Raw genomic sequence first — 12,473 nt, forward strand, 5'->3', positions numbered from 1 at the left:
TGGTCCTAGGGAACAGGTGGTCTGTTCTAATGAGAGCATATGGTCCCTGTGACCCCTTATTAATACAGCATACTGATGTTTGTCACGTCTCACTCGATAATCTATTTTACAGTATTTAATCTTCGTTGAAGCCTTTCTCTTTCAACTAACATTGTTAATCTTCAAAACCAAACTACAGTAGTGCCAGGCTTCAGGAAAAACGGTTAATTATGCATTCAACTCTTTGTTACTGTGGCATGGCAAAATGTCTTCCAAGCTGATGATTCTTCAAAACAAATGTTATATAATTTGTAGCTCTATAATGGTTGAAAGGTTGGAGGGCAAACACATTCAGGCTCCTTTTCTCTGTGGAATTGGGGTTACTTGGAATCTTCCAACAATATTTTCAAATCACACTTCAGGACTGAATATTTCAATATCAATATGTAACCATGTTGCATCTCATAATGATCTTATCATGATCCAATAACCTCCACTCAACGTCTTTACTAATGGTCTCACATGTCTGTTCGTCTTTGTTTCGGTTCTTCTCTCTGTTGTGGGAGAACCCATTTCAGCATACATTAGGGATGCCTGAACACACACAGACACACACACACACACACACACACACACACACACACACACACACACACAAACAAACACTGCTCTGGGACATGTCCACTCATGGTCAGGGGAGTGTTAGGCACTCCATGAGATGACAGGGCCATGAATAATGGCAGTTTATGGCAGAAAAACTCAAGAGGCTGTAAATTATGTCCCATTAGGAGGGCTTTGAAGTGAGGAAAGCTTATGTGGAGCTCCACTGAGCTGAGCCAAGGTGCTAAAACTGTGTTTTTGTTTTCTGTTGGGTACCTCTGCAGTGAGTTTGTCTTTTTGTGTTTTTGTTGTTACTGGACTAGCCAAACCTCTGTGAGTAGAAACATAATTATTGATATGGGAAAATTACATGTGTTCTCAATTAGCCCCATTCTTGTTGATATTATTTCATGCTTTGTGTACTTTGAAAAATATGCTACATTACTCTACAATTAAGTGTCTGTCTGAGAAGGTCTATAAATACAGTAGGAATCGTCTCGCTTATCGAGAGCATTTAACCTTCAGCTAGAGATGCAAGGTATGCTTATGCGTGCTTGGTTAGTTGTCACTCGCAGGCAAGCCCAGATGTTCTAAAATAGTACTGTAATTCCCTTGTCAGGCAATGCATGCAACCCTCCAGTCCGTTGTAGTGACTCGACATCCAAAAGCCCCAAGGTCCTCTGGGACAACTCGTGTCCCATTTTGGTGGCAGGTAATAATTCACAGCAGCTGCTCTTTAATGGAGCCTGGTCATCTAATAGATTGGACATGCAGAACAAGCATTCCAAATCAATCATTTCCTCATTTGCTTCTGTAATTTTTGTTAGTTCCAAAAATAAAAATAAAATCGTCAGCTGATTTATTGCTTGACCTGCCTTTGGCGCCGTTCTTCGTTGCTGTTGCAGATGAATAGCCAACAGTGTTTCATAGTATCGCTGGTGGTTGCTATGGGCACTTCAGAATTAGAGCAAGAGCTAAGCTGGGGAGTTCTAATACTGGGGTAAGAAATGCTAGCATGCTTCTAATCCAGAACAATGAAAGCCAAGAGACGCCCCAAGCCTTGCTTGGGTTTCACCCAACTGTAGACGCTTACAGTACATAGTCTAGATAAACAACTTTGTATGAGGTTCCCACTCTCCACTATGGTATGGTGTCCATGGAAACACAGCCCTTCTCATCCTGGTCCATGAATTTCCTCATGTGGGTTTGTCTGTCATCCCTTGGCAAGTGTCCACTAGCCAGTCTACCCCATGGACACACAGTCCTCAAGCCACTTAACACAACTCACACACACAGAAGACCAGGACAGGTAATTAATACACAATAAATACTTGATTACCAAAGTTCAGAAATTACGAATACTGGACACCCTCTTCTCACCAACCCCCACAGCACTGCCCCATCTCCTCCCTTTACCAGCCTTACTATGCTGGACTAGTAGAGCACCTGTCACATGTAGGTTTACCCTCCCCATTAAGTCTCACTGCAAACCATGCAAATAACCACTGCATCATAATATTGGTAAGGCACTGCAAACCTCACTCAACACTGCAACTGACTGGTGAAAATCACTCACTCAATCTCACCCCGCAATTGGTGTAGTGTGTTGATTAGGGTCTTTGTCTCCTCTGCCTCATTGGAACATGATCACATGTACAATAAATTTGACTGGCAGTGTCAAGGAACAGAAGAGCTAACGTGGTCATTAATAGTGTGTTTTGGCTTGTTTCTTCTTATAACTAGCTGAGAGCACTTTCATACTGTACTGTATATCTGCAGTCTGGAGAGAATGAGCATTCAACAGACATACTCTCACACACACAAACACACAGTCATACTATGCACACGCGCACACACACACACACACACACACACACACACACACACACACACAGACACACACACACACAAACAAACACACACACACAAGCCCATGCACATACACATTGAATTTGCACCAAAACCTTAATAATTTACAACCCAAAGTTCAGTGTTTCTCTGTCTCTTTTTTAACTTTTTATCAGCTATTCTTTTTGCTCGCCCATCCTCCAGAGAGGGGCAGCGTCTGGTGAATCTTATTGTGTTTTATTCATTTTTTCCCCCCAGCCTCTCATGTCTGTTTGGATCAAATGATGGCTTCTCCTCAGCTCACACTCTCAAAACTTGCCATGTCCAAAGTTTTCAAAGAGTTGGTAGTTATTCGGAAAAGTATTAGGATAGGGAAGACAATACAGTGCCTGCAGGACCGTCGAGTCAATTTGTGCCATGCTACATAAAGTTGAGGGCTCAGTGGGACAGCTCAAGGACGCAGTCTCTCTGGTCGGAGGTCAAAGGGTCATAGTAGATGATACAAAAGATGAGACCTGGAGTCTCAGTCTTCTCCCCAAGGCAAGGCTTTGTTGGACATGCCCTCAGGGTATGCTGAGAATAATGCAACAGTTTGCTCCTGCAGAGAAAACTTTAACAGATCTCTGCATGAGGGTGTAAATGATACACCATCTCCTAGTGACATGTGTTACCTACATTTCCCTGTCAATAGACCACCTTTGTCCCTTATAGGTGCTTGTGATGCAAATATCAACAGCAGGAAACCACAGGAATTAGATATAGAGTACACCTGACTTTTTGGTACAGTATGCCATTCTCTAGTGTTAGGTGTGTGTGTGTCTGTGTGTGTGTGTGTGTGTGTGTGTGTGTGTGTGTGTGTGAGTGTGTGTGTGTGTGAGAGAGAGAGAGAGAGAGAGAGAGAGAGAGAGAGAGAGAGAGAGAGAGAGAGAGAGAGAGAGAGAGAGAGAGAGAGAGAGAGAGAGAGAGAGAGAGAGAGAGAGAGAGAGAGAGAGAGAGAGAGAGAGAGAGAGAGAGAGAGAGAGAGAAAGGGGGGTGGGGGGAGGGAAATACTGAAAACACAACTCATGCCAATCGTTGAGTTGATGGGACATGCGTCTCACGTCAGTCGGGGTCAGAGTTCATTGAAAGGCATGTCCACTTTAACCTCTGACAATGTTTGGGAATGGCTGTTGTTGTGGTAATGTTGTACTTTCAATGATGGGTTGGTTTCGGTAAACTGAGGCAATTCTTCTCTTCAATGAGTGACAGTAACAGTTTACTGCCAGACGGATATACAGAGAACTTGTTCTTGGAGGTTTTACAGGACAGAGCTTGGTAACTGCGTTGTATCCAACTCCAATGTACTGTATGATTTTACAACTCTTATGGAGATGTCCTTGATGTAACATGTTTATATTGTCTGTTCTGCTTGACTGCATCACTCAGCTCACATCAATAAGTACATAAATCAGGATATAAGTTAGTTTCATGCAATTGTTTTTCTTTTGTATTGGGAGGTATGTCTAAAATAAAGGGGAGGGGGGGGGGTCTCTAGATTATTTGGGGTGGGCCAAATAATCCAGCCACCATGCCTAGGTTCACATTGTGCCTGGTGAGGGGAACTCAAAGGGGGAACTCAGCCCCTTTTGTTATGAGACATTTTGGTGTGTCTCTCCGCAGTTATCTCCAGTTGTCTCCAACTCTTTCATCTCCCCTGAGTGGAGCTGTATGTCACTATCCAAACCTCCATCTGAGGCTGAGGCTGCCTGGGGTGATAGGGGGATCTCAGGAGGGACAACTGGTTATCAGATCACCTGTTTCACGGTAGAATCCCTCATTCTCTTTCTGTAAGAATTGGAGAGTAGCCGCAGGTGGTGTTCATCATGGCTTCCTCTCCTTTTTCTCTATCACTCTCTTCTCACCTCCTAATTGGTATATTCCTCCAATGCCTAGCCATTGAGGCTCATTGAGTTTGATTGTTAGCTGTACTAATGCAACCTCATGTACGTATCCCTCTAGGTGTTTTCTTTTTATGAAGAACTGTTTTGCTGAGGTGACTCGTAGGCCAATCAATTAGCAAGAGTAAAGAGTAGCTGCTATCAGAATTATGACCTACGTTTCCCCCCTTCAATTACAACGACAAAGGCCGCTTTCATCTATTCTTAGTCGGGAGGAAACAGTCGGTGCCCAGGAGATATTTACCGACACATACCAGTGGTGAGTAATTTCCTATTGCTGTACCTTTATGAGTCAGCCAATAAACTCAGGTGAGCTGTATAAAGAGACCTGAGGAAGTCAGGTGACAACCTGTTACTGCTGAACAGCTCTCACAATGGTGGAGCAAGTCCCTTGTTTTATTGGAATCTCACTGGTGAAGTCAAGGGTCTCTGTGCTATGTGCAATGCATGCTCCACTGCCAAATACAGCTTTTTAAATAAATCACAGAAGAGAAAAAAGCTAATCCATGTGAATTATAGAAAGGTATCAGTTACTGCAGAGCTGTATTATTGTCATACAGGTCTGCCAGAAAATAAATATTAACCTAAGCATAAATCATATCTAAATGACCTGCCTATTTTGGATGAATTGTGTTGGGATTCTAGAAAAGCGACCACATGTGGGAAGTTCAAGCACCCTTTGTTTGTTTTGATTTTTATCACAATCAAACAGAGTGATACATTATCTGTGACAAAAAAAAACATTATTTAATCTTGGATCCCAAAATCTTGATGAGACTACCCTTTGTTAGACCTACTGCACTGTAAAATATATGCATGTGTGCGTGTGCTTGCTCACGTGCATGTGTGTGTTTATCATATGGTATTTGTATTACATGATGATGCTCCACTGACCCCACTTTCTTATGATGATACCCTGAGTCCAGCAACGGGGGAAGTGCTCTTTTAAAAATGACCATCATTTAGCCATGAAGCCCAAAGCATGCAAACAAATGGTATCCCCCTCAATGAGAACCAGGCCAAAATGCTTAACCCTCTGGGTATGAACCATACTGTACTTCAATCACATAATCACTAAAATCTGGGATGAGGGCACATCCCTCTATAGAGCAGAGCAGACTTTTTCACCGTGAGGCGTTCTTAGTCTGTCATGCAGAGTTTTTAAATACATCAATATTGCCTGAGGAGAACAAATAGAAATGGATCCGCCCTTGGAAGGGAATCATGTTTATGGGTGCATTCCATCTGTGGCCTATTTAATGATTTGGCATCTGCTCGAGTGTGACATATACATACATTGTCCTCAGAACTCACTCACACTATAGCCTATAATTACATACTGCATACTGCCAAGGCAATAGATATGTCTTCAAAACAAAGGAGGACACTTTAATGTTACAAGGAAATTATTTTAGAAGTGTGGGTAAACACTGCTTTTCTAAGTGGAGCATGATTCATGATAATTTTCCCAAATACTTGTGCATTATGCTTGTGTTTGATGATGAAGGACAGAGCTGTGCTGTAAAACCCCTTGAAATTATAATAACAATAGGGCGTATCAGGAGAAAGCATGGGGGTTCAGGAGAGGCCTAAAGGCAAGTTGTCATGATTATATTGATGTTTACATTGAATATGTGTTGATAGGGGCACATTTGAGAGTTTGTCATTGTACTCTGTACCTAGAGTCCATATTTTGCCATAATGGTAGATTGGTAGTCATCATGACTTGGACTGATACTGTGTTGATGTTCAATTAGATAGTATTATTTGACTGAAGTGATGGTCTTAAGGGGACTGTTTTTGGTCCTATTGGCAATTATATGTAGTTAAGCAGGTAATAAATTCCCTGAGTTAAAGGGTGCCAACTATGGCACTCAACACTGTCAGTCATTAGTGGTACATGAGACCTAATGAGTTTGTCACCTGGAGCCTTGGGTATAACACCTCTATACTAGCCAAGCTAACCCTCATGAGTCATGGGGTATATGGATGGGGATGCCATCTGAGCTGGATGTGTTTACCACCTGTGGGGATTAGGGGCACCACAGTTCCAGACTTTATCAGATGTGTCATCTGCAGTACATAGGAGACTAGGGTGACCTCTAAACCTCTGAATGATCAACATCTTGACAAGTGAATAGGTGTACCATGCCTGTAATTTGCTGATGAGAGTATGTACACATATTAGTCAGAGTAACACATATTAGTCAGAAATAGAAATGGAGAACCTCTCAGAGTAGGATTTAGGGCTAGGTTTATCAAAAACATCCAGGAGTCTCCCAGCACTCAGCCAAAACTAACTTTATGTTTTAAATCATTAATTCTCTTTTTTTACAAAGTTCTTGTAATTTAAAAAAATAAATTAAATAAATAAATTTAAAAAAGACTGAAAAATCATATTCCTGAGTCAATAAATGTTCAGAAGCCTATAGATTGATGGTGCTTAAGCATTTTAGCTTCATAAAATAACTATAATCAAACAGTGTTTTAGAAAGAGTACTTGACTGACATTAGAAAAGTCAGCATTAGCTGGAGCTGCTTTGTAGGCTTTTGTGGCGGCGCTGTATAGTCTACACACACACACACACACACACACACACACACAGACACACACACACACATGAGCAGCCCAGACATGCAGGTCCCACAGCCCCTCTAGCACGATGGCAGACAAGACAAATACCTTTAATAGCAGCCAAGGCCTAAACACAACTTGATTAAGTCTTTTGCTGTTACCCTGAGAACACATGCAGTAGGTATGTATATATGGATTTATGTTGTCTCCTATCCAAGCTGCCTCTGGTACTGTGGGGTGATTATCCTTAAGCTATTCTCGCAAACCAGTCTTCCTCTGAAACATCAAGGAGCTGCAAACAAGTGCCATGGAGATGTTTCTGAGGATGTTTTCGTATTGGCCAATTCATTTATGTCACTGGCTCTATGGGCCATTTGCTCTGGGAGGTATTGGATGGATACTCATCCTGAAAATAGCTGAAGTGTTAAAATGCTTGTTCTGACAACCCATTTCTGACACTTAGTCAGTGGTTGTCTTCACACCTGCGTCATCCACCATGAGTTTACAGAAACAGATGAGTCAGTGTTCTTGGCTCCAGAGCTGGTCGGAAGGAAGCAGGTGGGTTCAGGATGTCATATACTGACCAACTACTTATCTTTCCTGTGACAGAAAGTGCATTTCCATCATTTGTGGGTGGTGTGCATTTGAGAATAAATATCATACAGCTGACGTGAAAGGAGCACACCCTACTACGCTGGAACCTTTTTTTGGCTTCCTGTGGGCTAGCACAGGGGAAAGAGCCAAGCGTCAGCAGGGAAGAACACAGCAAATGCATTTAAGCATGTTTCCTTTAGTGACATGATCCACCCTCCTATAGAAATCCATTTTTGAAGCATTTGAACAGGAAAGGTGTTGTGTTATCCAACTGACAGACACTGTAGCATGTCTCATTTAGAGTGACAATATTGTCAGATGGTGTTTCATTTTGGTGTGGGACCATATACGGTCCACTTCAGTGGATGCATGCCAGGGATGTCTTTGATTGAACTGTGGGTAGGATGGGTGGGGGGTTGGCTTCTGTGGTGAGAGGAAGGGAGTGCTCTATCCCTGCTGCTACAGGAGCTGATAGGGACAGCCAGTGAGATCCTCTCAGACCTAGTTCCCATAGACCACTCTGGATAACCCTTGACCTCTGGCAAACCTCAATACCCCAACTCCTTGACCAGACTACTCTGTTCCATGTAATCCTTTTTCTCAAGCAAAGAAAAGAAAAATGCTTCAAGTATCAAACACTGAGGTCATTGTTTCAAACACTCTTTTCAAACACTCTAATCACACATGCTTAATCATGCAATTTAGCAAGCAATTTGCGCCTTTGAGCCAACAAATGTTTGATTTGGTTTCGATAGAAATGTTTGTATTGTGATGTAAACAATGTTGATGTTGTCCTTCTATCATTAGTTCACATCATGCGGTGTTTACAATGTAGAACTGGAATAAAGCTGACTTGAACCATTCTTGCCAGTTACTGTTCTGATATAGATTGGCATTATCTCTAGCACACAAGCCTCCCGACAGGGCCCGGATGTGAGCGTCATGGAGACTGGAGGTCACGACCTCACTGCCCAGTAGGAAGACAGGAAATGGATGAGCGCATAAAGGAAGTGGTGCTCTCTTACCCAGTAGGAGTCTCCTCTCTCACAGCATCTTCAGGAAGTGTCAATGGGGCCGGGCATTGCCAAGCCAACAACACAATAGACCACAGGGGGCGAAAGGGCACAGAACATTTCACTGGCAACTGACTTCATGTGGATTTCATTAAATGTCTTGATTATGAAATAAGTGAAACATGACACAGAGCACTTTAGGTCCACATTTGGTATTTGTGCCACTTCAAATGGTGTAGCTTGAGTTTTCATCAAAGAAGATTGAGGAAAGAATGACTGACGGTCGGGATATATGATGGGGTAGAAGAAGAAGTGAGGGGAAATTGAAAGGTCTCAGCTCATGTAACATGAAAGCACATGGTGGGGAAGAGCTAACATTCACTCAGCCTGACAGGATACCTGTGTCTCAGTGACCTCACTGCCACAGCCACCTGCTCCATGGGCCTGTCTGTCTGTCAGACACAGTGATGACAGGCTCTCCCAGGGAGATCAGGGGAAAGGGGACACAGAGGGGTGGGCAGTGGGCATGCAGAGCTTTCAGAGGGGAACAAATCATGGAACATGATTAGATGTAGCCCCTGTAATCAATAAGCAGAAATATGAAATAGACATATGTTTTATTTAGTAATATGTTCACCATTTGAATGTGTTTACAATTACACTCACCAGCCACTTTATTAGGTACACCTTGCTAGTACTGGGTTGGATCCCCTTTTGTATCTGCTTCAAGGTTTGAGATTCACAGCTTGAATGTGCACCTGAAGAATCTGCAGGAATTGTGTGATGCAGTCATGTCATCATGTATCATGTCATCAGAATCTCAAAGGAATGTTTCCAACATCTTGTGGCAATGAATGTCACGAAGAATTGAGGGAGGACCTACCCAGTATTAGTATTGTGTTCCTAATAAAGTGTTCAGTGAGTGTATATACAAAAGTTACCCAGAAACTGACTCAACATCAACATCTTCATCATCACCACCAACCTAGTATCAACATGAACAACATCATCATCATCCTCGTCAGCGACAGCTGCTAATCTGTTTTTAAACATACCCATACCTCTTACTGCCCTTTCACTCTCTCTGTGACTCTGTCTGTTGTCTGTATGTCATTGTAACAGCTTGATTGGTGTTCCTCTTCATTGGAGACCTCAGCAATGAAACAAGGGTGGAAGAGGATTTGTGATATCACACCCTCACCTTTAAACCCACAATCCCATGGGATTTGACATTTATGTCGACATTTTAATTGTAAAGCTATTTAATAAAATTTCAATTCATAGTGACGTAATAGCAGAGTTTAAACTTCTCCCAAAGATACAGTCGACACAAAGCACAGCCCACAGTTTCTGTACTGTACCTCCCTGAAACCTCTTTTGGAGTTTCATCAAAGCATGACACATACGGTACATGAATCATAAATGTGTCCTTATCAGAGCAGTTCCTTTTCCACTGAATTAAATCACCATTCAAACTTTGGAGGATAGTTTTATTTGTTCAAATTTCGGCCTCTTAATTTTACTTTAGCAGCCAAAGTAGACCATAGAAGTTGAGGACCCGCCTGCCCTCTCTGTCCAGGTGCTGTAGGTTTGTGATTTTATTCAATTACTGAATGTTTACTTTAGCCATATTTCAACATTGATGTAAGGTAAAAATGAATTCTCCTCCTCCACACACACACACACACACACACATATATACTGTACTGTAGATTCATACTCATGTGCCAGTGCTCCAGCAGTCTCTCTGGGACTCAAGTTTATTTGTGCAGCTTGGACGAGTGGCTTATAGCACTCATTCCCCTCCCCACTTAATGTGTGAAAGGTGGAAGGAAATCAAAGCCATTTCCTTAAAATGGCCTCAGATTCTGGCCACAGTTGTGGTTCTTCTGGGAGGGGGGAGGGAGTGGGGAGAGACTGGCAGTAAAGAAACATTGAAGGCTGCAGTCTGGGAGGCGTGCAGGGCTCAACATGCTGCCAAGAACAACAGGGGAAACTGTTGCTCAATCACACCAACCACAGGTACGCTGAAAGGAAGGTGGTCCTGTTCCATTAGTGCTCTTGTTAGTAACATTCAATTACAAGAACATTATCAATCCCTATAATTGTTGAAATTGAGCTGATTTTGGGCAGTGGTCAAGTTGAATGGCAGCTGTACAGACAAGTGTCATTGTAGGGTAGGGTTGTGGTCTGTTGGTAAAGCGGTCATCACAGTCACCAGTCGTCTGCCAGGCCACAAACGTCCACCCTGGAGCCATGCCACTCACTTGATTTATCGCTCACTCACTTGCCCGCTCACTCACTCCCTCATCCACTCCTTCGTTCACTCACTTGTTCTTGTGTTTGTCCTTTCCAGGGCCAGTCAAGCAGAAAGGTGCAGTCATCTAGTCAACCAGGCAGGTTAGTTTGACAGGAAGTACTGCCTACAAACTAATGAAGTGGGAAAACCTGTTTTACCTTTCTGGAGAAACTCCACTCAAAACCCCATTCATAACTTACAGTACTATATGTTTGAGAGAGTCTCTTTTATGATCAAGGTGAGATGCTGTCTGCTGCAATATCCTCTTTTCCCATTTAAATGCTAATAACTCTGAGGACATTTTATTTACACGAGCATAAAGTCAGGCTTTTTGTTATATCTTCTCACACCATCAGGCCTTGCTACTGAAATTTAATACAGTATCACTACATGTACAGTGATTAAACTCAACAAGGCAATGTGGTGTAAAGACGATGGGATATACTGTGTTTTAAAGGCGTAAAAATCAGTCTTAGCGCAAACACGGCCGCTGTCAGGGACGCTTGTGGCGTCGCTTAGGGGGTGTGTCTGAAATATTATTGCCATTTGCCATTTGATTACTTTGTCTTATGATGACTGTTGCATAGATGATTCACTTACTTAAACAAATGTATTTGTTGTAAGTCGCTTTGGATAAAGGCGTCTGCTAAATGCCATAAATGTAAATGTAAATGCAAGGCAAAGATTTTTCAGCGCATATGATGACACTTGACCTGCTTATTGTCATGAGCAGGCCTCTATTTACCGCTACTCCACCAACGTGAGCGCAGGCGAGTCAGCGCTACGCAGTGGTACTGTACTTTTATCTGTTACCGCCGACCTGCTTTCGACTTCTGTCAGTTTTGTGGCGGACGAAAATAGAGCCCGGTGTGTATGTATACCTGTACATACTGTAGCGAACGGTGGGGTAGAACAGCTTGCCCTAAGCGGGTATCGAACTCGCAATCTTTCGCTTACAAACTCCCTTGCTAACGGGCCTTACACAGAGTCATTACAATACTCTATCTGCATGCAGTAGGTCTACGCTGGGACTGTTAAACCATGATATAAGTGTAAGGGTAATATCAAGGATAATAACCGTATGTAAAGCCAGACTATTATACTAATAATCGTTCATCACCTTGGAAATGTGTTTGTGATTATTCTTTACCTTTGGGCTTACGGACAAAAAAATGCAATAGTATGATGTCATGGTTTTTACAAGCAATGAGGCAGTCATTCTGAAGCAAAGAGTGTTTTGTGATTGAAATTCCCATCCGTTGTTATGACAATGGACCAGGGTCAATATTGACCTCTGACTCTGTCCTAAAGGTAGAACAGCACTTGAGGTTATGATATGAGACCAGCTCCATTTTGATTTACATTAACTTACAAACATAGTGGGAGGGGCTACCCTCATTATCCCGATGGTAAAGACTAGCCACCAAAAGCAGAAAACCAATGCATAAATGCTTACATGTACGTTTTGAAAATATATTTAGTTTCAACTAGTAATCTCCTAACATAAGCATCACCAAATCAGCCTAAATTGAAAGACCGCCATTGAAATGACAATGATGTATGTGATGACCTATTCCCAGTGCCATTTAGATACCTAAACCAGTTGTAACAAGAGAGAATGATAGATG

The sequence above is a fragment of the Argentina silus genome, assembly GCF_951799395.1.
Source record: "Argentina silus genome assembly, chromosome: 4".
Classification (NCBI taxonomy): domain Eukaryota; kingdom Metazoa; phylum Chordata; class Actinopteri; order Argentiniformes; family Argentinidae; genus Argentina; species Argentina silus.